This window comes from Pongo abelii, chromosome 13 (assembly GCF_028885655.2).
Source record: "Pongo abelii isolate AG06213 chromosome 13, NHGRI_mPonAbe1-v2.0_pri, whole genome shotgun sequence".
Taxonomy (NCBI): domain Eukaryota; kingdom Metazoa; phylum Chordata; class Mammalia; order Primates; family Hominidae; genus Pongo; species Pongo abelii.
This window is the reverse complement of record NC_071998.2, coordinates 55,056,818-55,083,694: the sequence shown is the minus strand read 5'-3', so window position 1 is coordinate 55,083,694 and position 26,877 is coordinate 55,056,818. Positions and strand designations below refer to the sequence as shown.

Sequence of the window (26,877 nt, the reverse complement as noted above, 5' to 3'; positions counted from 1 at the left end):
CTGAGGCCTCTGTTCTGTTGCATTGGTCTATATATCTGTTTTGGTACAAGTACCATGCTGTTTTGGTTACTGTAGCCTTGTAGTATAGTTTGAAGTCAGGTAGCATGATGCCTTCAACTTTGTTCTTTTTGCTCAAGATTGTCTTGGCTATACGGGCTCTTTTTTGTTTCCATATGAAATTTAAAGTAGATTTTTCTAATTCTGTAAAGAAAGTCAGTGGTAGCTTGATAGGAATAGCATTGAATCTATAAATTACTTTGGTCAGTATGGCCATTTTCATGATATTGATTCTTCCTATCCATGAGCATGGAATGCTTTTCCGTTTGTTTGTGTCCTCTCTTATTTCCTTGAGCAGTGGTTTGTAGTTCTCCTTGAAGAGATTTTTCACATCCCTTGTAAGTTGTGTTCATAGGTATTTTATCCTCTTTGTAGCAATTGTGAATGGGAGTTTGCTCATGATTTGGCTCTCTGTTTGTCTATTATTAATGTAGAGGAATACTTCTGATTTTTGCACATTGATTTTGTATCCTGAGACTTTGTTGAAGTTCCTTATCAGCTTAAGAGATTTTCAGGCTGAGACAATGGGGTTTTCTAAATATACAATCATATCATCTGCAAACAGAGATAATTTGACTTCCTAGCTTTTTATCTGAATATGCTTTATTTCTTTCTCTTGCCTGACCGCCCTGGCCAGAACTTCCAATACTGTGTTGAATAGGAGTGGTGAGAGAGGCATCCTTGTCTTGTGCTGGTTTTCAAAGGAAATGCTTCCAGTTTTTGCCCATTCTGTATGCTATTGGCTGTGGGTTTGTCATAAATAGCTCTTATTATTTTGAGATATGTTCCATCAATACCTAGTTTATTGAGAGTTTTTAGCATGAAGCGCTGTTGAATTTTATCGAAAGCCTTTTCTGCACCTATTGAGATAATCATGTGGTTTTTGTCATTGGTTCTGTTTATGTGATGGATTACGTTTATTGATTTGCATATGTTGAACCAGCCTTGCATCCCAGAGATGAAACCGAGTTGATCGTGGTGGATAAGCTTTTTGATGTACTGCTGGATTCGGTTTGCCAGTATTGTTTTTGAGGATTTTCACATCAATGTTCATCAGGGATATTGGCCTGAAATTTTCTTTTTTGTTGTGTCTCTGCCAGGTTTTGGTATCAGGATGATGCTGGCCTCATAAAAGGAGTTAGGGAGGAGTCCCTCTATTTCTAATGTTTGGAATAGTTTCAGAAGGAATGGTACCAGCTCCTCTTTGTATCTCTGGTAGAATTTGGCTGTGAATCTGTCTGGTCATGGGCTTTTTTTGGTTGGTAAGCTATCCTGCCTCAATTTCAGATCTTGTTATTGGTCTATTCAGGGATTTTACTTCTTCCTGGTTTAGTCTTGGGAGGGTGTATGTGTCCAGGAGTTTATCCATTTCTTCAAGATTTCCTAGTTTATTTGCATAGAGGTGTTTATGGTATTCTCTGATGGTAGTTTGTTTTTCTGTGGGATCAGTGGTGATCTCCCCTTTACCATTTTTTATTGCATCTATTTTATTCTTCTCTCTTTTCTTCTTTATTAGTCTGGCTAGTGGTCTATTTTGTTAACCTTTTCAAAAAAAAAAGTTTCTGGATTCATTGATTTTTTTGAAGTGTTTTTTGTGTTTCTACCTACTTCAGTTCTGCTCTGATCTTCGTCATTTCTTGTCTTCTGCTACCTTTTGAATTTGTTTGCTCTTGCTTCTCTTGTTCTTTAAATTGTGATGTTAGGGTGTCTATTTTAGATCTTTCCTACTTTCTCCTATGGACATTTAGTGCTATAAAATTCCCTCTAAACACTGCTTTAGCTGTGTCCCAGAGATTCTGGTACATTGTGTCTTTGTTGTCATTGGTTTCAAATAACTTATTTATTTCTGCCTTAATTTCATTATTTACCCAGTAGTCATTCAGGAGCAGGTTCAGTTTCCATGTAGTTGTGCAGTTTAGAGTGAGTTTCTTAATCCTGAGCTCTAATTTGATTGCACTGTGGTCTGAGAGACTGTTATGATTTCTGTTCTTTTGCATTTGGTGAGGAGTGTTTTACTTCCAATTATGTGGTTGATTTTAGAATAAGTGGTATTTGCTGCTGAGAAGAGTGTATATTCTGTTGATTTGGGGTGGGGAGTTCTGTAGATGTCTGTTAGGTCCACTTGGCCCAGGGCTGAGTTCAAGTCCTGAATATCCTTATTAATTTTCTGTCTTGTTGATCTGTCTAATATTGACAGTGGGGTGTTAAAGTCTCCCACTATTATTGTGTAGGAGTCTAAGTCTCTTTGTAGGTCTCTAAGAACTTGGTTTATGAATCTGGGTGCTCCTGTATTGGGTGCATATATATTTAGGATAGTTACCTCTTCTTGTTGCATTGATCCCTTTACCATTATGTAATGCCCTTGTCTTTTTTGATCTTTGTTGCTTTAAAGTCTGTTTTATCAGATGCTAGGATTGCAACCCCTGTTTCTTTTTGCTTTCCATTTGCTTGGCAAATATTCCTCCATCCCCTTATTTTGAGCCTATGTATGTCTTTGCACGTGAAATGGGTGGGTCTCCCGAATACAGCACACTGATGGGTCTTGACTCTTTATCCAATTTGCCAGTGTGTGTCTTTTAATTGGGGGATTTAGCCCATTTACATTTAAGGGTAATATTGTTATGTGTGAATCTGATCCTGTCATTATAATGCTAGCTCATTATTTTGCCCATTAGTTGTTGTGGTTTCTTTATAGTGTTGATGTTCTTTACATTTTGGTTTGTTTTTTCAGTGCTAGTACCAGTTTTTCCTTTCCATATTTAATGCTTCCTTCAGGAGCTCTTGTAAGCCTGGCCTGGTGGTGACAAAATTCCTCAGCATTTGTTTGTCTGGAAAGGATTTTATTTCTCCTACACTTATGAAGCTAAGTTTGGCTACATATGAAATTCTGGGTTGAAAATTCTTTTCTTTAAGAATGTTGAATATTGTCTCCCACTCTCTTCTAGCTTAGCATTTCTGCAGAGAGATCCACTGTTAGTCTGATGGGCTTCCTTTTGTGGGTAACCCAACCATTCTCTCTGGCTGCCCTTGACATTTTTTCCTTCATTTCAGCCTTGGTGAATCTGATGATTATGTGTCTTGGGGTTGCTCTTCTCGAAGAGTATCTCTGTGGTGTTCTCTGTATTTCCTGAATTTGAATGTTGGCCTGTCTTGCTAGGTTGCGGAATTTCTCCTGGATAATATCCTGAAGTGTGTTTTCCAACATGGTTCCATTCTCCCTGTCACTTTCAGTTAAACCAATCAAATGTAGGTTTGGTCTTTTCAGATAGTCCCATATTTCTTGGAGGCTATGTTCATTCCTTTTTGTTCTTTTTTCTCTAATCTTGTCTCCACACTGTATTTCATTAAGTTGATCTTCAGTCTCTGGTGTCATGTCTTCTGCTTGATTGATTCAGCTATTTATAATCATATATGCTTCACGAAGTTCTCATGCTGTGTTTTTCAACTCCATCAGGTCATTTATTTTCTTCTCTAATCTGTTTATTCTAGTTAGCAATTCCTCTAACCTTTTATCAAAGTTCTTAGCTTCCTTGCATTGGGTTAGAACATGCTCCTCTAGCTTGGAGGAGTTTGTTATTGCCCACCTTCTGAAGCCTACTTCTGACAATTCATCAAACTCATTCTCCATCCAATTTTGTACCCTTGCTGGCAAGGAGTTGTGATCCTTTGGAGGAGAAGAGGCATCCTGTTTTTTGGAATTTTCAGCCTGTTTGTGCTGGTTTTTCCTCATCTTCTTGGATTTATCTACCTTTGGTCTTTGCTTTTGGTGACCTTCAGATGGAGTTTTTGCGTGGTCATCCTTTTTGTTGATGTTGATGCTATTTCTTTCTGTTTGTTAGTTTTTCTTCTAACAGTCAGGCCCCTCTTCTGCAGGTCTGCTGGAGTTTTCTGGGGGTCCACTCCAGATCTTGTTTACCTGGGTATCACCAGCAGAGGCTGCAGAACAGCAAAGATTCCTGCCTGCTCCTTCCTCTGGAAGCTTCGTTCCAGAGGGACACCCGCCAGATGCCAGCTGGATCTCTCCTGTATGGGGTGTCTGTTGACCCCTGCTGGGAGATGTCTCCTTGTCAGGAGGCACTGGGGTCAGGGACTCACTTGAGGAGGCAGTCTGTTCCTTAGCAGAGCTCAAGTGCTGTGCTGGGATATCCATTGCTCTCTTCAGAGCTGGCAGGCAGGAATGTTTAAATCTGCTGAAGCTGCACCCACAGCTGCCCCTTCCCCCAGGTGCTCTGTCTCAGGGAGATGAGAGTTTCAACTATATGCTATGACTGGAGCTGCTGCCTTTCTTTCAGAGATGCCCTGCCCAGAGAGGAGGAATCTAGAGAGGCAGTCTGGCTATAGTGGCTTTGCTGAGCTGTGTTGGGCTCTGCCCAGTTCAAACTTCCAGGTGGTTTTGTTTACACTATGAGGGGAAGACCGCCTACTCAAGCCTCAGTAATGGCAGATGCCCCTACTCCCACCGAGCTCGAGCATCCCAGGTCCACTTCAGACTGCTGTGCTGGCAGTGAGAATTTCAAGCCACTGGATTTTAGCTTGCTGGGCTCTGTCAGAGTGGGATCTGCTGAGCAAGACCACTTGGCTCCCTGTCTTCAGCCTCCTTTCCACTGGTAAGGGTCTATCTTGCTGGTGTTCCAGGAGCCACTGGAATATGAAAAAAAACAAAACAAAACAAAAACAAAACAAGAAAAAAACCTCCTGTGGCTAGCTTGGTGTCTGCCCAAACAGCCACCCAGTTTTATGCTTGAAACCTAGGGCCCTTGTGGTGTAGGCACCTGAGGGAATCTCCTGGTCTGCAGGTTGTGAAGACTGTGGGAAAAGTGTAGTATCTGGGCTGGATAGCACCATTCCTCACTGCACGGTTCCTCACAGCTTCCCTTGGCTAGGGGTGGGATTTCCTCGACCTCTTGCACTTCCCAGGTGAGGCGACACCTCACCCTGCTTCTGCTCGCCCTCTGTGGGCTGTACCACCTGTCTAACCAGCCCCAGTGAGATGAACCGGGTACCTCAGTTGGAAATGCAGAAATCACTCGCCTTCTGTGTTGGTCTTGCTGGGAGCTGCAGACAGGAGCTGTTGCTATGAGGCCATCTTGCCCAGGAAACCAAGGTTAGTATTGTTATGTGTGAATTTGATCTGTCATCATGGTGTTAGCTGGTTATTTTGTACACTTGCTAATGTAGTTGCTTCATAGTGTCACTGGTCTGTGTACTTCAGTGTGTTTTTATAGTGGCTGGTAACGGGTTTTCCTTTTCATATTTTGTGCTTCCTCCAGGAGCTTTTGCAAGGCAGGGCTGTTGGTGACAAATTCCCTCAGCATTTGCTTGTCTGAAAAGGATCTTATTTCTTTGCTTAGGAGGCTTAGTTTGGCTAGATATAAAATTCTGAGTTGAAAATTATTTTCTTTAAGAATGTTGAATATTGGCTCCTAATCTCTTCTGACTTGTAGGGTTTCCACTGAGATGTCTGCTGCTAGTCTGATGGACTTCCCTTTGTAGCTGATCTGGCCTTTCTCTCTGGCTGCCCTTAACATTTTTTCTTTTATTTTGACCTTGGAGAATCTGATGATTATGTGTCTTGAGTTGATTTTCTTGTGGAGTATCTTATTGGGGTTATCTGCATTTCCTGTATCTGAATGTTGGCCTGTCTTGCTAGGTTGGGGAAGTTCTCCTGGATAATATCCTGAGGTATGTTTTCCAACTTGGTTCCATTCTCCCCATCTCTTTCAGGTACCCCAGTCAGTTGTAGGTTCATTCTCTTCACATAATCCCATATTTCTTGCAGGTTTTGTTCATTCCTTTTCATTCATTTTTCCCTATTCTTGTCTGCGTGTCTTATTTCAGAAAGGTAGTCTTCCAGCTCTGATATTCTTTCCTATGCTTAGTCTATTCTGCTATTGATAATTGTGATTGCATTGTACTCATGTTGTGTTTTTCAGCTCCATCAAGTTGGTTACATTCCTCTCTAAACTGGCTGTTCTGGCTATTTGTTCATGTATTGTTTTATGTGATTCTTGGTTTCTTTGCATTGGGTTAGAACATGCTCCTTTAGCTTTCAGTGTAGTTCATTATTACTCGCCTGCTGAGGCTTGCTTCTGTCAATAAGTCATCTCGGCCTCAGCCCAGTTCTGTGCCCTTGTTGGAAAGGTGTTGTGGTCATTTAGAGGAGAAGAGGAACTCTGGTTTTTTGAGTTTTCAGCATTTTTTGTTTGATTCTTTCTCATGTTTGTGGGCTTATCTACTTTTGATATTTGAGGTTGCTGGCCTTTGAATGGGATTTTGTGGGATCTTTTTTTGAGGATATTGCTGGGTTTTTTGGTCTGTTTTTCTTTTAATAGTCAGGCCACTCTTCCATAGGGCTGCTGTGGTTTGCTGGCAGTCTGCTCCAGACCCTAGTTGCCTTGGTTTTCCCCATACCTGGAAGTATCACCAGTGAAGGCTATGAAACAGCAAAGATGGCAGCCTGCTTCTTCCTCTGGAAGCTCCATCCTGGGAGGGTACTGATCTGTCGCTGGTTTGAGCATGCCCGTAGTAGATGGCTGGAGACACCTGTTGGGAGGTCTCACCCAGTCAGGAGGAACAGGATCAGGAACATGCTTAAAGAATCAGTCTGGCTGCTTTCTGGTAGAGCAGGTGTGCTGCATTGAGGGGGACCCTTACTCATCCAGACCATTTGGATTCTCCACAGCTAGCAGGCTGGAACTGCTGAGTCTACCAAACTACAGAGATGGCAGCCACCCCTTACCCCATGAGCTCCATCCCAAGGAGAAATCAGAGCTGTCTGTATAACCCTGGCTGAAGTGGCTGAAGCCCTTGCAGAGAGGTCCCTCCAAGTAAGGAGGAATGGATCGGGGCCTTGCTTAAAGAAGCAGTCTGGCTAACAGCCGACAAGGCAATTGTGCTGTGTTGTGGGGGACCTTTCCTTGTCTGGACAGCTAGGATTCTCCAGTGCTGGCAGGCTGAAATGGCTGAGTCTACTGACCTACAGAGATGGCAGTCACCCCTCCCGTGGGAACTTGGTCCCGCCTCAGGCAGACTCCAGCCTGTGCCATTGGCTGGCTGGAATTCCAAGCCAGTGGGTCTTAATTTGTGAGGTGCTGTGAAAGTGGGACCCACAGAACAATGCTGATTGGCTCCCTAGATTCAGCCCTCTTCCTAGGGATATGAACAGACAGACCTCCCACCTTGCTGGGGATCCTGGGGCCGAAATATGTAAAATTCCTGGGTCTCTGTGTGTGCCTGAGCAGCTGCTCTGCCTAGACTCCACACAGCTCTGTTTATCAGACCCAAGGCCCTGAGGGCATGGGCTCATGAGGGGATTTCCTGATCTACAGGTTGCAAGGATCCATGGGAGAAGCATGGTTTCCTGGGCAGGGTCATACAATCACTCACTGCTTCCCCTGGCTGGGGTGGGGGCTCCTTTGCCTGTGTGCTGCTCCCAGGTAGGCTATCTGTTGCCCCACCCTGCTTTTCTTCGTTCTTCGTGGATTGTTTGCCTAGTCAGTCCCAGTGCAAGAACCTGGATATTTCAGTTGAAGGTGCTGACTGAATTCACTTGCTCCTTTCATTCCTCTCTGTAAGTGCCTTGGACCGCAGTTGCATCTAATCGGCCATCTTGGCCCTGACCCACTAATTTTCTTAGTGTGTTTTTTGTTGAACAGAGATTTTTATTTTGATGAAGTCCAACTTATCAGGTTTTATGTTTTTGTTTGTTTGTTTCTTGGCCAGTGCTTTTTCTGTCCTGTCAAAAAATCTTGGCCTATCTCAAGGTTAAACTTATTTTTTTCCTATCTTCTTCTAGTCTTATAACTTACATTTCAGGTTATTATCTATTTTGATCTTTTTCTTGTAAAAAGGAAAAAATATGGATGAAGGTTCATTTTTTTTTCCATAGAGGTATTCAATTGGTTTAGCACTGTTTGTTGAAAAGACTATTCTTTCCCCTATTGAATTGCTTTGCTACCCTTGGAGAAAATCAGTTAACTCTTTAAGTGTGGATCTGTATCTGAGCTCTCTTCTCTTATGCATTAAACCATTTGCTACTGTTCTACAGGTTTCTGAGCTTCTATTTATTTTTCATCAATTGTCTTTCTGTCTTGTCTTCAGATTGGACTTTTTTTATTAAACTGTCTTAAAGTCCCATGATATTTTCTTCTTTGGTGTCTAGTCTGCTTTCAAGCCCATCCAGTGAATTTTTAATTTCAGATATTGTATTTTTCCATTCCAAAGTCTTCATTTGTTTGTTCGAAATAGTTTCAATTTCTCTATTGAGATTTCCTAGTGGTTCCTTTCATTATATTTATGTTTTACTTTGTATTCTTAAACATATATGCCTTCTAATACATAATTTCTGTGATTTGTAAGTCTCATTATTATGGATAGATTTTCCTTTCAATTGTGGGCCACCTTTTCCTGCTTATTTATATATGTAGTAACTTTTTATTGAATGCCACCAATTTTGTTCTCTTTTGTAAAGAGGATTGAACTTTGTTATGGCAGGTAGTTAATTTACTTGTGCATCAACTTTATCCTTTAGAGGACTATTTATAAGCTTTAATATGGCAGGTCTAGTCTGGGGCTGGAATAGCCTACTTATTAGATTTGGCCTTTCTTGTGTGTCAATTGCATGTCTGTGGATTTATTTCAGTGTCTCACTTGAGCTAGGCAGAAACCCAACATCTCCAAGCCCTGTGCAAGCTCTGGAATCCCCTTTCAACTCATTGCTTTTCTTGGCCTGCCACTGCCTTATTTTGTACTTGCATTGCTTAATCTTTGGTCAAAGACTCAAGGGAACCAAATTCAGATTTCTAGATTTTCTTCTTTTTACAGTTCTCTCCTTTTCCCCATGATTCATATTTCAGCCACTTCTGCAGCTATTATTTTTCTCTTTATTTTATTTTGTCTTATAATAAAATTGTGTGGATTCAATTATGATCCTTCTCCATTGCTTAATTTAAGTAAAAATAGTTTTTCTATACATTCTGAATGTAGGAATGGATTAGGTTAACATTTTTGCTGGTGTGATCTAGGACTGTCTTTGCTATTTTTTCTGGAAGTGATAAAATATATATTCTCTTACTTTTCAAAGTCTGCTGCCTCCTGTCCTCCTTCCCATTTTATCCAGATCTTCTCTTTTCCCCACCCACTGCTGTCCCTGTCTTGCCCAATGTGGGTTATATTCCAAGCATTTTCTCCTAAGTGTGACCTTGTCCCAATAGGAGCCTCAGATGTCTTAGTTTTTAAAGTCCTTAGGGCCATACAATCCTAACAGTTCAGAACTTACAATAACTGTCTTATCCTGTCCCTGTGAATTGGACTCTAAAAGTGTACGTTTTAGATTCTGTTCTCAGATTGTCCCCTGGCAATTTCCAGTGAGTACCTGTTGGTGATTTTGAGGTTCTTCTATTCTCAGGGACATCTTGTTGCCTTTCCTCAGCTTTCTCTTGCACAGACACTGATGGATCTTATAAAGTGGGCTATTTGTCACCACTTGTTTATATTTTAGGTTCTTGAGAATATTTTATTGCCTAGTTTAGTTGTAGATATTGTGCTTGAGTTTTTGCTTTTATTATCCTACTTGTTCTTACTGTTTTATTACTGATTCAGGGAGATTCACTGCCAATACTGCCAGCCTAAAATATTCCTTTATTTCTTACTAAAAATTATGTAATCTTTGTCATGAAGTGGAAGACATACTTCAATTCATGCATTTCTTAAACTTTAAAAATCACTAATGTAGCATTAATTGATTTAAAAATTCTACACAGGATTAGGGAGAAAAGTTGTTTACTTAGAGTGCTGACTAAAAATTATAAATGCACATTCTGTAAAAGGACTTGGATTTGTGTAGTGAAGAATTAACTTTACCCAAAGAGAGCTCTGGCTTTTGCTTTTGGCTACTGGGAGGAGATCTCTAGGCCCCAGAATGTCCTGCTTGATGTGAATGTTTTTGTTTGCCTGGGAGCTTCTACCAGTGAACAGTCCAACAGTGTGATTTATGATGAAGATTTTGGAACATACTACCACAGCTCTAACATTCAGAGGAACTAGAGGCTAAAGGCATTAGCCTAAGCCTCCAGGATGGGCTGGAGCCTAAAGATCAGCCTCATGAGCAGTACATGCTCAAGCTCCAGTAAAACTCTGGACACCAAAGGCTCAAATGAGATTTCCTGATGACAGTACTCTTTGTATTGTCAGGTATCAATTGGCTGCGAGGGTAATGCATCCCTGAAGATGATGGAAGTTTTGTGTTTGGACCCTTTCAGACCTTGCTCTATGTGACTCTATATGACTCTCCCTTTCGCTGGTTCTGATGTGTATCTTTTTGCTATAACAAAATTGTTCTCACAAGTATAGCACCTTCTGGAGTTCTGTCAGTTTTTCTAGTGAATTATCAAAACTGAGGGGGTAGTGGGAACCCCTGACTTTGTAGCCAACTGATCAGAAGTAAAGGAGGCTTGGTGCTATGGTTTGAATGTGTCCCCTCCAAAACTCAGGTGTTGGCAATGTGATGTGATAGTATTAATAGGTAGAGTCTTTAAGAGGTGATTAGGCCACGAGGGTTCCTCCCTTGTGAATGCGATTAAGGCCCCTGTAAAAGCAACTTCACTCATTGTTCAGTTGGTTTGCCCGTTCACCTCTGCCATGTGAAGACAGTGTTCCTCCCCTTCAGAGGATGTAGCAACAAGATGCCATCTTGGAAGCAGAAGAGTAGCCCATACCAGACAACCAAACAGCCCAAGCCTTGACGTTGAACTTCCCGGAGCCCAGTGAAAATAAATATCTATTTTTTATAAATTACCTAGTCTCAGATATTTTGTTAGAGCAGCACAAAATGGACTACAAAAATTGGGGACCCCAGACTTGTGGCTGGTGTATAAAGTGAAGGCATGCTTGTGGAGGACTGTGCCCTTTACCTATGAAGTTTGGCCAACTCTCCCAGTCAGGAGGAATCATGGCATTTCATGAAATGGTTGGGTATCAATATACTATATAAATAAGCACAGATTTATTACAGAGCAACACAACTAATTAAGAAAGTGCACACTAAAATGGTATGGTATTATTGGAAATAGAAATATGCAAGAATGAGAGAGAATTAAAAACACATAGGAATTGAGGTAGGATTTATTGCTAGTTTGATGACATTGGTGCTATGACACTAGACTGTTCAAATTCTTCCCTGCCACTTATCCCCACAGGGTTCATGATGTATCTCTAACAATAAGGAGCAGTAGAAAATGGGGAATCAAATAATAATCAACTGCTACCCTAATGCAGATCTGAGGTAAATAAGAGGGTCATTAGGTCAGCAACTACATAGCTGCCTAGAAACAGCATGAGAGGGGAGAAGGCAGGTCTTGTTTACTCTGTTTAGCATGTGGAAAAAAGAAAGAAGAAAGTACAATAGTAAAAGGAGAGCCTGGGCACACTGATGTGTGCCTATAGTCCCAGCTACTTGGGAGGTTGAGGTGGGTGGATTGCTTGAGCCCAGGAATTGGGGTCCAGCCTGGTCAACGTAGTGAGACCCCATCTCTTAAAAAAAGTAAAGGGATACAATTAGATTCAAGAGAAGGGTTTACATTTCATCACTGAGGTGGGGGGATTATTTTTCTCTTTCCTATTAAATTGAACAAAGGAAAAAAATTCTCCCCTTTCTGCTGGCAGTTATCTAGCAGATAACAATTTTATGACAAGCAGTGAAGCAAAGCTGAGACATAGAAAGAACCTGAATCCTTGGTGACATGATTGAGTTGCTGACTCAACCAGTTATGAAGCCCATTCATCTCTGGACTTCTTGTTATGTGAATTAAGAAATGTTCTTATTGTTTGGAATTAAAGTCAGGGAATACATATCCTGTATCCATGCATTTTAAGTTATTATCAACCCATCCATTAGTAATCATAGCCAGTCTTTTTCTTGATCCACTGAGTTATGTTTTCTTCTAAATAGAGTTCTCTTTTGCCTCTTTGGCAAGGTGGCAGGTCACAGCCAGACCTACTGTACTAAAAACTCAAGCAGACTCAATGATATAATAAGAGCTAGGATATGGAAGCATATATGCTCTGGCACAGCACAGATTTTCTTTTTCTTTTTTCTTTTCTTTTTTTAATTAATTAATTAATTTTTTTTTTTTTTGAGACAGAGTCTCACCTGTTGCCCAGGCTGGAGTGCAGTGGCATGATCTCAGCTCACTGCAACTTCCACCTCGCAGGATCAAGCAATTCTCCTGCCTCAGCCTCCAAGTCGCTGGGATTACAGGTGCGTGCCACCATGCCCAGCGAATTTTTTTGTATTTTTAGTAAAGACGGGGTTTCGCCATGTTGGCTAGGCTGGTCTCAAACTCCTGACCTCAGGTGATCCACCCACCTTGGCCTCCCAAAGCACAGATTTTCCCATATGAAAATAATGTGCCTCCTAACCAGCCCAAGTAGCATAAAAGATACCACCTGGTGGGTCCACATCTAGCAGCCTGGAAGATTTTATTTCATTTGGAGCCACACTCATCACTAAACTTCAGGTGTACTGCCATAAAAAATATTAGGAGGTACCAGAGAGGTATCTACTAACTTGCATGCTTCATCTCATATAATTTTGCTGGTTTGGTAATTTACAAAGTGAAAGTCACTTTGGACTAAATCCAAGTTGTCATTCTTATCAATATTTCAACTTGGAACATGTGTTCTGTTTTAGAGCTTTGCTTTTTTTACTAACGAAGTTAGTGGCTGTGGGTGTGGAGGATGGCTGCATGATTCTCAAGGCAGGTATTCTTTTTGCTCTGATATACTTCAGAAGACACATGGCTTATCTTTGTACCATATCCAACACTGTTTTAGTCTTCAGTTTTAGGATTGGTTATTTTCTACCTAAAGGAATGGGACTGAGCACAGGTATAGAAATAAAAGAAATAGGAAGCAGGGATGAGCAGTAAGAGATGCTCCAATGGTATACTTCTTTATCAGAACTATTATAATATTTTGTTAAATATGCTATACCAGGATTCATTCCACCTAACTCGGGGATGTAAATTGTTCCTGGGTGGAGGAAAAAAGCTGAAGTCCACAATTCAGTGACTAGTCCTAAAACCTTTACTTCCCTCACAGAGAATCAGACCCATATTTACTTCTTCATTTCCCCCAGAAGGTATTTCTATCAATTCCAATATGATGATTGCAAAGGTAAGGACCCCCACTCAGTTTGCATCTCTTGGAATTTGGCTATATTACTGAGATTTATTACGATTTTTTTTTTTTTTTTTTTTTTTTTTTTTACTTACTAGTATGCTTTCTGAGGTGTTATAAGATCAGGCACTATTTATGTTGACTTTGCCATTCTACTGAAGATCTTTATATTTTCTTATTATTCTAACATTTCAATTGAGGAGGATAGACTTAAACACTAATAACCATGACAGTTTCAGCCTCTGATGTTTCTAGAGGCAAATATTTCCTTATTACTTTGTGAGAAAAACCTCTCGTTAATTGGTGTCTTTAATTACAAGAAACTTATTCCCTGTGTTGCGTTAATAGTTGCCTTCCCAAAACTTCCCTCTGGAACAATGCATAATAAATCTACTTCGTTTTCCAGAGGACTCGATTTAAATGTATAAAGAGTTACGTATTCTTCTTTCCAGGCATTATGAACCTATCTAGTAACTTTATATGTTCCTTTGAATACTTCTAGGATTTAAAAGTTTATAGACATCATCTAGATAACTTCATAATCATACAAGGAGGTAAGTGAGGCTCAAAACAGTTGTGAGGGAAAGCTCTACTTTAAATGCCAATTAATTAATGTGAGAGAAATGACAGAATTAGGACAATAGCATTTCACAAATTCTATTTAACTTATTGATTCAGACAAGATTTATCAAGGTTAAAATCCTTAGGTAAATGGATGTTGGGACACTGGACCTTCATTTTGTGCCAAGCTGATATTACACAGAATAATTTCTAATCACAAGAGATAAAATAAAATTACACAATAGCAGGTTCAGATTGTCGTTACTCCAGAGAATGTCAATCTTATCAAATTAATGGTAAATGTACTAGAAGTTCTGTGTCTTCTGATGTAATAAAACATGAAGTATACAATATCATCTATGATATTCTTTTCACAGTGTTTCACCTGAATCCATCAAGCCTTTAAAATCACTTCCACAGGAGATGAAGTAAGAGGACACAATTGAACAAATTCTTAAAAGATAGAATATTCCAGGGACCAACTGGCCTTTGGTTTTCAAAATTCATTTTTAAAAAAAGACTGTTAAAAGATTAAACAACAGGCACACACACACACAATTCAAAAGATATGCACTAATAAACTAGAAAATCTAGAAGAAATGGATAAATTCCTCAACACATACACCCTCCCAAGACTAAACCAGGAAGAAGTTGAATCTCTGAATAGACCAATAACAGGAGCTGAAATTGTGGCAATAATCAATAGCTTACCAACCAAAAAAAGTCCAGGTCCAGATGGATTCACAGCCGAATTCTACCAGAGGTACAAGGAGGAGCTGGTACCATTCCTTCTGAAACTATTCCAATCAATAGAAAAAGAGGGAATCCTCCCTAACTCATTTTATGAGGCCAGCATCATCCTGATACCAAAGCCTGGCAGAGACACAACAAAAAAAGAGAATTTTAGACCAATATCCTTGATGAACATTGATGCAAAAATCCTCAATAAAATACTGGCAAACAGAATCCAGCAGCACATCAAAAAGCTTATCCACCATGATCAAGTGGGCTTCATCCCTGGGATGCAAGGCTGGTTCAATATATGCAAATCAATAAATGTAATCCAGCATATAAACAGAACCAAAGACAAAAACCACATGATTATCTCAATAGATGCAGAAAAGGCCTTTGACAAAATTCAACAACCCTTCATGCTAAAAACTCTCAATAAATTAGGAATTGATGGGACGTATCTCAAAATAATAAGAGCTATTTATGACAAACCCACAGCCAATATCATACTGAATGGGCAAAAACTGGAAGCATTCCCTTTGAAAACTGGCACAAGACAGGGATGCCCTCTCTCACCACTTCTATTCAACATAGTGTTGGAAGTTCTGGCCAGGGCAATTAGGCAGGAGAAGGAAATCAAGGGTATTCAATTAGGAAAAGAGGAAGTCAAATTGTCCCTGTTTGCAGATGACATGATAGTATATCTAGAAAACCCCATTGTCTCAGCCCAAAATCTCCTTAAGCTGATAAGCAACTTCAGCAAAGTCTCAGGATACAAAATCAATGTGCAAAAATCACAAGCATTCTTATACATCAATAACAGACAAACAGAGAGCCAAATCATGAGTGAACTCCCATTCACAATTGCTTCAAAGAGAATAAAATACCTAGGAATCCAACTTAAAGGGATGTGAAAGACCTCTTCAAGGAGAACTACAAACCACTGCTCAAGGAAATAAAAGAGGATACAAACAAATGGAAGAACATTCCATGCTCATGGGTAGGAAGAATCAATATCATGAAAATGGCCATCCTTCCCAAGGTAATTTACAGATTCAATGCCATCCCCATCAAGCTACCAATGACTTTCCTCACAGAATTGGAAAAAACTACTTTAAAGTTCATATGGAACCAAAAAAGAGCCCGCATCGCCAAGTCAATCCTAAGCCAAAAGAACAAAGCTGGAGGCATCACACTACCTGACTTCAAACTATACTACAAGGCTACAGTAACCAAAACAGCATGGTACTGGTACCAAAACAGAGATATAGATCAATGGAACAGAACAGAGCCGTCAGAAATAATGCCACATATCTACAAGTATCTGATCTTTGACAAACCTGACAAAAACAAGAAATGGGGAAAGGATTCCCTATTTAATAAATGGTGCTGGGAAAACTGGCTAGCCATATGTAGAAAGCTGAAACTGGATCCCTTCCTTACACCTTATACAAAAATCAATTCAAGATGGATTAAAGACTTACATGTTAGACCTAAAACCATAAAAACCCTAGAAGAAAACCTAGGCATTACCATTCAGGACATAGGCATGGGCAAGGACTTCATGTCTAAAACACCAAAAGCAATGGCAACAAAAGCCAAAATTGACAAATGGGATCTAATTAAACTCAAGAGCTTCTGCACAGCAAAAGAAACTACCATCAGAGTGAACAGGCAACCTACAAAATGGGAGAAAATTTTCGCAACCTACTCATCTGACAAAGGGCTAATATCCAGAATCTACAATGAACTCCAACAAATTTACAAGAAAAAAACAAACAACCCCATCAAAAAGTGGGCGAAGGACATGAACAGACACTTCTCAAAAGAAGACATTTATGCAGCCAAAAAACACATGAAAAAATGCTCACCATCACTGGCCATCAAAGAAATGCAAATCAAAACCACAATGAGATACCATCTCACACCAGTTAGAATGGCAATCATTAAAAAGTCAGGAAACAACAGGTGCTGGAGAGGATGTGGAGAAATAGGAACACTTTTACACTCTTGGTGGGACTGTAAACTAGTTCAACCCTTGTGGAAGTCAGTGTGGCGATTCCTCAGGGATCTAGAACTAGAAATTCCATTCGACCCAGCCATCCCATTACTGGGTATATACCCAAAGGACTATAAATCATGCTGCTATAAAGACACATGCACACGTATGTTTATTGCGGCATTATTCACAATAGCAAAGACTTGGAACCAACCCAAATGTCCAACAATGATAGACTGGATTAAGAAAATGTGGCACATATACACCATGGAATACTATGCAGCCATAAAAAATGATGAGTTCACGTCCTTTGTAGGGACATGGATGAAATTGGAAATCATCATTCTCAGTAAACTATCGCAAGAACAAAAAACCAAACACCGCATATTCTCACTCATAGGTGGGAATTGAACAATGAGAACACATGGACACAGGAAGGGGAACATCACACTTCGGGGACTGTTGTGGGGTGGGGGGAGGGGGGAGGGATAGCATTGGGAGATATACCTAATGCTAGATGACGAGTTGGTGGGTGCAGCGCACCAGCATGGCACATGTATACATATGTAACTTACCTGCACATTGCGCACATGTACCATAAAACCTAAAGTATAATAATAATAATAATAAAAGAAGAAAAAAAAAAAAAAGATATGCACTAAGGTGTTAACAATGGCAATCTCTGGATGGTGGTATGTGACATTCTTTTTTTCTTTTGTCTATATTTTTTATTTTTCTACAATGCACGTGTATTGTTTCTCTAAGTATCATTAAGAAAATTAATAGTCAACCTGGCAAAATAGTCTGCCCAATCTGTATGAGATGTTTTTCAGACTCCCACCATATTTGATGTGTTCCCATGGTTGAACTCTTGTTTGCTGTTGTCCTCCCTGAATTGTGAAGCCTACTATTTGGCAGTATGCCTCAGATATAATCTTACTTACCTGAGGTAAAATTTCTGAGCTGGCCATTTTAAAGATTCTTAATAATGTTCCATTATAAAGGCAATTGAAGACTACACTGCCTTTTTGGAAGTTCAATAACATGGTTAGCTGTTTAGAATATAGCCTGTTGACTGTTTAGAATACATATTAAGAACATAGGCTCTGGAGATCTTAGGAAAATTTCTGAAACTTATTTAAACCTTAATTTTCTTATCTGCAAAGTGAAGAAAATACCAGAACCTATTTCAAAGGGTTGTTGTAAAGGTTAAATGAGATAACACAGCAAAATACTTGAGTATAATGCTTAGTTCACAGTATATAAAAATAAATTTGAGCAATTACAATAATTATTATCGTGTTCATATAAAATATAAGAATAAACATTGTATCATTTATACTCCCTCCAATACCTCAAAATTAATTTGACCAAAAGTGTTATATTTAGCCAGCTTCTTGGTGAAAATATCTTTTAATCAAAAGAATAGGACTAAATAAGTAATTTTCTTAATCTCGTAACTATAGCACTGTATCTCTTTTTTAATTCCATAACAAATTCTTTAAGTAACTCATTAACATTAAATCTTTCGAGTGTTTAGGACCTGTGCAGTCCCAAAAAGCACCCATGTAAGTGGAATAACCCCAAGAATTCAGGATAAAGTTTCTGGGATTTTCATAGTACATTGACATTCCTTGAGAATACACAACATTTATTGAGGTACCTGAATTTTCTGAGTTAAGTACAGTGATGGAGATGTGAATGGGGTCTTCTGGAAATATCTAGAAGGGATACTTAAGTCAACTTCAGGTTGGAGATGAATGAAGGGAAAATTTCCCTGGAGATCATGATATTTGAGCTGAGGATGAATAGGCATTAGCTAGGTAAAGGCCCCGAGAAGCTAATCAGAACCACACAATGTACTCTGTGTAGGGTGAATATATTCACTACTAGCTAGTGGAATCATGGTCCTCAAATGCAGGAGGCGATAATATCAGAATTTTATGAGAACATCCATTAAACTGAACACGTAGACAGTTATCTACATGAGAGGTAAAGTGATGGAGAATAAGTTTAAAATATTTGATGTCCCTCCAAACCCCCCAGTAGCCCAAGAACTGAAAAATAGAAGCTGAATAACTTTATGGGCCTGCCTGCTTCTCCTGTGCCACTCTGCAGCAGAACTTTAAAGCAAAAAATTTCTTAAGAGTTTTACACTGGATATATTAATGAAATCACTATTTTTGTTGCATACTAAACAAGATTCCTTCCACTACAAGTATAGGAACTCAAGAAATTTAAACAATAATGAAGTGTATTGACTCAACAGTGAGTCTAAAGTAGAACAGACTTGAGTTGGCTTAGTCAGGCAAGCACTAGCTTTCTTTCCCAAAGCTGGTTCTTAGGCTCTGTTCTCCTCTGTTGGCTTCACAAAATGGCAGTCCCAGCTTCACTAGTGCGTAACTTCTTCCAACAGCTCTCACTTAAAGGTAAAGAAACATTTTCCAGAAACTCTCAACAAGTTCTCCTTGACCTCACTAGCCAGTACTGTGTCTTATTCCTCATTCCTGAACCAATCATTAACAAAGGAATAAGATTACTCCTAAGACACAGCTTCTGGTAAGGGAGCCGTGGATGTATAAATGAAAATGGGGTGCTCTTGGGAAGAGGGAAATAAATATTAGGTGGGTAATCAACAAGGCATCATCAAAAAACTTTCTGGGGGTTGAATGAAGCAGGAAAATTTTTTTTTCAGAATAGTTTTTCATACAATACTTGGCTTTTAAACAGTTAAGAAATAAAAGAATCCACATCTTTTCTCATTTGATTTCCCCCTTGCTGAAATTACAATGATAATTTTTTTTTTTTTTTGAGATGGAGTCTCTATCACCCAGGCTGGAGTGCAGTGGCACAATCTCAGCTCACTGCAACCTCTGCCTCCTGGGTTCAAGCGATTCTCCTGCCTCAGCCTCCCCAGTAGCTGGGATTACAAGCAGCTGCCATCACGCCTGGCTAATTTTTGTATTTTTAGTACAGATGGGGTTTCACCATATTGGCCAGGTTTGTCTCAAACTCCTGACCTCAGGTGATCCGCCCACCCTGGCCTCCCAAAATGCTGGGATTACAGGCATGAGCCACTGCACCCTGCCTACAGTAATAATTTTGAGTGAGAATAACAATATTTTGTGTAGATTATCTCCAGCCAGGTTGTAGAATTCTCAAACAGCTCTGAACACTTTCAGGTTGTTTGGAGTTTGGAAAAACCTAAGTGGTGATTTTCCCTGAATTTTTAGGATGTGAAATTTTTTTAAAGTGGAAATGCAATCTGTATATAATAACCTAGACTTCAAAATGTTGTTATGTAACAGCTATTTGATGTTTGACAAGTTTTTGACACTCTTTAATGAGCCAGTTTACATCTTTAATCTTATAAATAAATTTACCAAGTACAAATCTGAGCACTAAGTATGGTAAGTTCGGCATTTTATCCTTAAAGGGGCGGAATGGCATCTAAATTCAGAAAACCACTTAATTTTCTTAAAGTGAAAACATATCCACACGCCTTAGTGATTTCAGTCTCAGTACTTTTTCTTTGACTTTCGTTGTTTTTTTTTTTAAACCAAATTAACCACGATTTTTTTTTCTGTTATTAGGGATTTCTAAGTTATTGTTTATGGAGAAATGACTTGAGCTCAGGAGAGCTGGATACAAGTCTTAAACTAGTGATGAGGTCTTAGGAAAGCCATTTGCCTCTCCAAATTATAGTTTTCTTTTCAGCTTGTTAGACTCAATGAATCATTTATTCATTCATTTAATGAACATCTACTGACTGCCTATTGTGGTTTGGAGAATTAAAAAATAGTAACACTTTGTCCTTGCTTTCAAGGAGTTCATAGTAAAGTGACACAGGTGGTACATAGCACAAGGAATTTTTCTGAGTTAAGTACAGCGATGGAGATGTGAATGGGGTCTTTTGGAAATATCTAGAAGGGATACTTAAGTCAACTTCAGGTTGGAGATGAATGAAGGGAAAGTTTCCCTGGAGATCATGATATTTGAGCTGAGGATGAATAGGCATTAGCTAGGTAAAGGCTGGTTGGGGAGGAGTTGAAAAAATTCACAAAGGGAAGATAGTATGAACAAAGGTATGAAGACACAGCCTGGTATAAAGGGATATTGTAAACAATTCATGTTATTGGAGAAAAAATTGTGAAGCAGAGAGTAGGAAAGAAGAATGTTGGAGAGGTGTGCAGGAACCAGAAGCCTTTGTGAGACTTTTTTCCTGGTAGGTGATAATTCAATAAAAGATGTTATTTAAGGGTCAGAGGGAAACACATCAAGTTTTCCTGACATCTCGTTCTAGCCTTCTTTAATTTTATTTATCTTTAACATTTAAAACAGTATGAAGGAAGTGGTTTATAGGGTTTATCCTATAATATTCTAGCTTCCCAACCTCACTACCATGAAATCATTTTTAGTATGGTGCTAGGATATTTATTGAATCTGAGCTTTTTTTTTCCTTTACTTAACTGAATGAAAAAGAGTTGTGAAGCTTTTTTTGTTTCAAGGAAACACAATTGTTTTGAATTAGTAGAGTGTTTGTCGAAGGAGTTCAGCAAAGCCCCACTATTACCCTGGAGTATGTAACTCTCAGTATAGTTTTCTTTCTATTTTCATAAGGTTAACTGTTTCTCCATATAAAACAAACTTAATAACTAACAGGGTGATCCTTTGCCTTTGCATCTTCTATTACATATAAAACTTTTGATAATAAAAATGATTTTTCTCCTCCATCATTTCCTTCTCCTCTTCCCTTCCTCCCCCTCCTCCTTCTTGCACTTATAAAAGTCTCCTCTTAAGATAAAAATTCTAGAAATGAGATTCATTAAGCTATTATCAGACTATTAGATGCCCATTGAAAAGGGAAATATGCTTACAGTCCAAGGTCAAGTGACCAGAGGTGAAGAAGGGCTGGATGTCTGAGAAGGAAGGGCCAAATATACACTCTGCCTCTTCACTGGAGAGAGCCACTTTCAACCAGCATGGTTTTTTTCTGGTAAAGCAAGCCAATGTTAAGAACTACATAATGCTTAACAAAATAATTGAAGGGTCTATTATTCAAAAGGGGAAAGACTAAAGTCACTAAATAGAAGAACATTTCCTCAATATGACTACAGGCAATATTCTCTTAGAAAATAATGAAATGTTTGTCTTGGTGATATGGTTACCTTTCTTAAATGAATAGGAAAAGTACTTTGCATCTCTCTGTGATGGGGAAACTGACCTGAAATTGGAGCATTCATAGTTATCTTCATCCTTGATTATGGGATGAGTGTCCACATCCTAACTCTTTCTCTTTTTCTTGAACAGATAAGAGATTCCATAAGTCCTGGCAAAGAGGGGAACACATCTCTCTCAGAACTTCCCAGGAGGGAAGGTGGAGTCACTGAGGAACTTGAAGGTTTGATTATGGAGGTTTGAACAAAGAGAGAGAAGGGTGAGGGCTGTTTATAAGGTAGTGAGGGAGAAAGCATACGTTAGGAGCATCTTTCTCATGAGGCTTAAGTCTGGAAGTGCTTTCCCAGGTGCTCTATAAATGAATGGTGAAGTCGAAGAGAATTACTGTAACTTCTGTTCCTCCTCATACCCTAAATGGCTGGCTTTATGGATGTGCAACCTATATAGTTGCACAGAACACATTATCAGAAAGGTCCTGCACTTGGTTTAATATTCTACTCTTACTGTCTTGAAATTGTTATTTTTTTCTTTGAATTTATATTTTTTAAATGAAGTGCAATAGGATGGTGGAGCCTGAACACAGGATATGTCAATAAGCATGTGTGCTGCCATTTTGCCACCCCACTCCCACATAATGTTCAGTATGCCCCATAAGCACAGAATTTCTCTGGACCCATGATGGGTGGGAATGCAGTGAGACTCAAAGCAAGTACAAGGTGAGTTTGTTACATCTATGTCTGACTAAGCAGAAGCTGACAGCTGCAAGAGGCCAGTGTTTGAACTAGAATGTGCTTTGAATGCAGAAAGAAGGCAATGGTGAAGAGACAAAATAGGAAGAAGTATTTGCAAACCATACAATTGATAAGGGATTCATATCAAAAATATATAAGGAACTCAAGAACTCAAACAATTCAATAGCAAGAAAACAAATAACCCAATTTAAAAATGGGCAAAGGATCTGAATAAACATTTAAAAAAACCATACATATGGCCAACAGGTATATGCAAAAAAGCTCAGTGTCACTAATCATCAGATAAATGCAAATTAAAATCGCAATGAGATATCCCCTCACACCTATTAGAACAGCTACTATCAAAAAGATGAAAGACAAGTGTTGGTAAGGATATGCAGAAAAGGGAACCTTTGTACACTGTTGGGGGGAATGTAAATTAGTGCAGCCATTATGGAAAACAGTTTAGAAGTCTCTCAAAAAATTATAAATAGAATTACCTAAACCCACTACTAGATATACATCCAAAAAATTGAAATCAGTATATTGAAGAGTTGTCTGCATGCCCATGTGCATTGCAGCTTTATTCACAATAGCACAATCAACCTAAGTGTCCATCAACAGATAAATGGATATAAAGAAAACCTGGTATATATACACAATGGAATACTATTCAGCCTTTAAAAAGAAGAAAATCCTGCCATTTGTGACAACATGGATGAATCTGAAGGACATTATGTTAAGTAAAATAAGCCAGGCACAGAAAGACCAATACTTCATGATCTCACTTACATGTGGAATACAAAAAAGGCAAACTCATAGAAGCATGGAGTAGAAAGGTGGTTACCAGGTGCTGGAAGTGTGAGGGATGGTGTGAGATGTTGATCAAAGAATATTCGCATTTCAGTTAGACAGGAGGAATACGTTCAATAGATCTATTGTACAACATGGTGACTATAGTTAATAACAATGTATTGTATATTTCAAAATTGCTAATAGAGCAGATTTTAAGTGTTCTCACCATTAATAGTAACTATTTTATATGTTTGTTGGCTGCATAAATGTCTTCTTTTGAGAAGTGTCTGTTCATATCCTTTGCCCACTTTTTGATGGGGCTGTTTTTTTCTTGTAAATTTGTTGAAGTTCCTCATAGATTCTGGATATTAGCCCTTTGTCAGATGGATAGATTGCAAAAATTCTCTCACACTCTGTAGGTTGCCTGTTCACTCTGATGAACGTTTCTTTTGCTTTGCAGAAGCTCTTTAGTTTAATTAGATCCCATTTGTCAATTTTGGCTTTTTTTTGCAATTGCTATTTGTGTTTTAGTCATGAAGTCATTGCCCTTGCCTATGTCCTGAATGGTATTGCCTAAGTTTTCTTCTAGGGTTTTTATGGTTTTAGGTTTTACATTGAAGTCTTTAATCCATCTTGAGTTAATTTTTGTATAAGGTATAAGGAAGGAGTCCAGTTTTAGTTTCCTGCATATGGCGAGCCAGTTTCCCAGCACCATTTATTAAATAGGGAATCCTTTCCACATTGCTTGTTTTTGTCAGGTTTGTCAAAGATCAGATAGTTGTAGATGTGTAGTGTTATTTCTGAGGTCTCCATTCTGTTCCATTGGTGTATATATCTGTTTTGGTACCAGTACCATGCTGTTTTGGTTACTGTAGCCTTGTGGTATAGTTTGAAGTCAGGTAGCATGATGACTCCAGTTTTGTTGTTTTTGCTTACAATTGTCTAGGCTATCTGGGCTCTTATTTGGTTCCGTATGAAATTTAAAGTAGTTTTTCTAATTCTGCAAAGAAAGTCAGTGGTAGCTTCGTGGGTATAGCATTTAATCTAGACATTATTTTGGGCGGTATGGCCATTTTCACAATATTGATTTTTCCTATCCATGAAGATGGAATGTTTTTCCATTTGTTTGTGTCCTTTCTTATTTCCTTGAGCAGTGGTTTGTAGTTCTCCTTGAAGAAGTCCTCATCACTGGTCATTAGAGAAATGCAAATCAAAACCACAGTGAGACACCATCTCATGCCAGTTAGAATAGTGATTATTAAAAAGTCTGGAAACAAGAGATGCTGGTGAAGCTACCAAGAAATAGGAATGCTTTTACACTTTTGGTGGTAGTGTAAATTAGTTCAACCATTGTGAAAGACAACGTGGCGATTCCTCAAGGATTAGAACCAGAAATACCATTTGACCCAGCAATCCCATTACTGGATCTATACTCAAAGAATTATAAATTATTCTACTATAAAGACACATGCACACTTATGTTTACTGCAGTACTATTTACAATAGCCAAGACTTGGAACCAACCCAAATGCCCATCAGTGATAGACTGGATAAAGAAAATGTGGCACATATATACCATGGAATTCTATGCAGCCATAAAAAAGAATGAGTTCATGTCCTTTGCAGGGACATGGGTGAAGCTGGAAGCCATCATTCTCAGCAAACTGCAAACTAACACAGGAATAGCAAACCAAACACTGCATGTTCTCCCTTATAAGTGGGAGTTGAATAATGAGTACACATGGACACAGGGAGGGGAACATCACTCACCAGGGCCTGTTAGGGGGTGTGGGACAATGGGAGGGAGAGCATTAGGACAAATACCTAATGCATGTGGGGCTTAAAACCTGGATGATGGGTTGATGGGTGCAGTAAACCACCATAGCACATGTATACCTATGTAACAAACCTGCATGTTCTGCACACGTACCCCAGAACTTAAAGTAAAATAAAAAAATAAAAAAATAAAAATAGGCCGGGCACGGTGGCTCACACCTGTAATCCCAGGACTTTGGGAGGCCAAGGTGGGTGGATCACGAGGTCAGGAGATCAAGACCATCCTGGCCAACATGGTGAAACCCTGTCTGTACTAAAAAATACAAAAATTAGCTGGGCGTGGTGGCACACGCCTGTAGTCCCAGCTACTCGAGAAGCTGAGGCAGGAGAATCACTTGAAACTGGGAAGCAGAAGTTGTAGTGAGCCAAAATCGTGCCACTGCACTCCAGCCTGGTGACAGAGCGAGACTCCATCTCAAAAAAATAAACAAATAAATAAATAAAAATAAAAAATAAATAAATAATTAAACTAAAAAAGAAAATAAATAAATAGTAACTATTTTAGGTAATACATTTGTTAATTAACTTGATTTAGTCATTCCACAATGTATACACATTTCAAAACATGATGTTGCACACTACAAATATATACAATTTGTCAATAAAATAAAATAAATGAATAAAATAAAAATGATAATCAGAAAACAATAATTTTTTTTAAAGATGGCAATGGTGTTAAGAAACATGAACAACTCAGGTACACTTTCATATCCTTTCTTACTCATGTTATTTCCCTGTACTAGCTAACAACTTACACTAAAACAATGATAATAAGTCCTTCCTTACTCATCAGCAACTTTAAGGTAGAGAGTGTTGATAGAATGTGTGCAGATCAAGAAGTAAAATAAAAACAGTTGAGTTAGTTTTATGTAGTTATTCTGCCATTCTGGCAAGAACAATATACATATGTAGGTATGAGCTATGAAATATGAATTATGGAATTTCAATGATTCCACATGCAAGGTGAATGATCTTATATCTGCATTTAAAACTGCCATTGCACAATATAAAGATGAATGGTAAAATTCATGCTAAAAATTTTAAACTCTAATTTTTTTTTTACTTAGAACAACATTAAATAGCAAATGAAAGCGCACTATGACAATTTGAGAGAGCCACTACCAAAGAAAGAAAAGAACCTTTATGTTTTAATAGCATTAATGTCACCCTTTTCCTGCTTTTTGAACAAGGGGCCCCATATTTTCTTTTTTTATGGGTTAACTAATATTATTATTATTATTACTTTTTAAAATTATACTTTAAGTTCTGGGGTGCATGTGCAGAACGTGCTGGTTTGTTACATAAGTATACACGTGCCATGGTGGTTTGCTGCACCCATCGACCCGTCATCTACATTAGGTATTTCTCCTAATGCAAGGGGCCCCATATTTTCATTTTGCACTGGACTCCACAAATTATGTAGCTCTCCCAAAATATGCCCTACCTCTTGAAACCTACCTGAGTGTTCAATAATAATTGTCTTATCTTTATGTCTTAACAGAACATGTTTGGTATAGTGGGGTCTTTCTTTCCAGCTTGGCTCACCTCACCCATCCCAATCATCAGAAATAGGCCAGGGAATAAATAAGAATAAAATCATGTTCTTCACAGCTACGTGGATAGAACTGGAGGCCATTATTCTGAGTAACTCTGAAACAGAAAAATGAAATACTGCATGTTCTCACTTACAAGTGGGATCTAAACAATGAATACACATGGACAGAAAGAGGGAAATAATAGGCATTGGGGACTCTAAAAGGAGATAGAGTAAGAAGAAGGTGACGGTTGAAAAATTACCTATTGGGTACAGTG

General features: G+C 38.8%; 1 long non-coding RNA gene across 1 annotated transcript; it reads left to right on the top strand.

Annotated features, from left to right (window-relative positions):
- Positions 1–8,991: 8,991 nt before the first annotated feature.
- LOC129047853 (uncharacterized) lies at positions 8,992–14,517 on the top strand. The gene is made up of 3 exons (XR_008509694.2): positions 8,992–13,230; positions 13,736–13,787; positions 14,172–14,517. It is a non-coding gene; the product is annotated as an uncharacterized LOC129047853 (long non-coding RNA).
- The last annotated feature ends 12,360 nt before the right edge of the window (positions 14,518–26,877 follow it).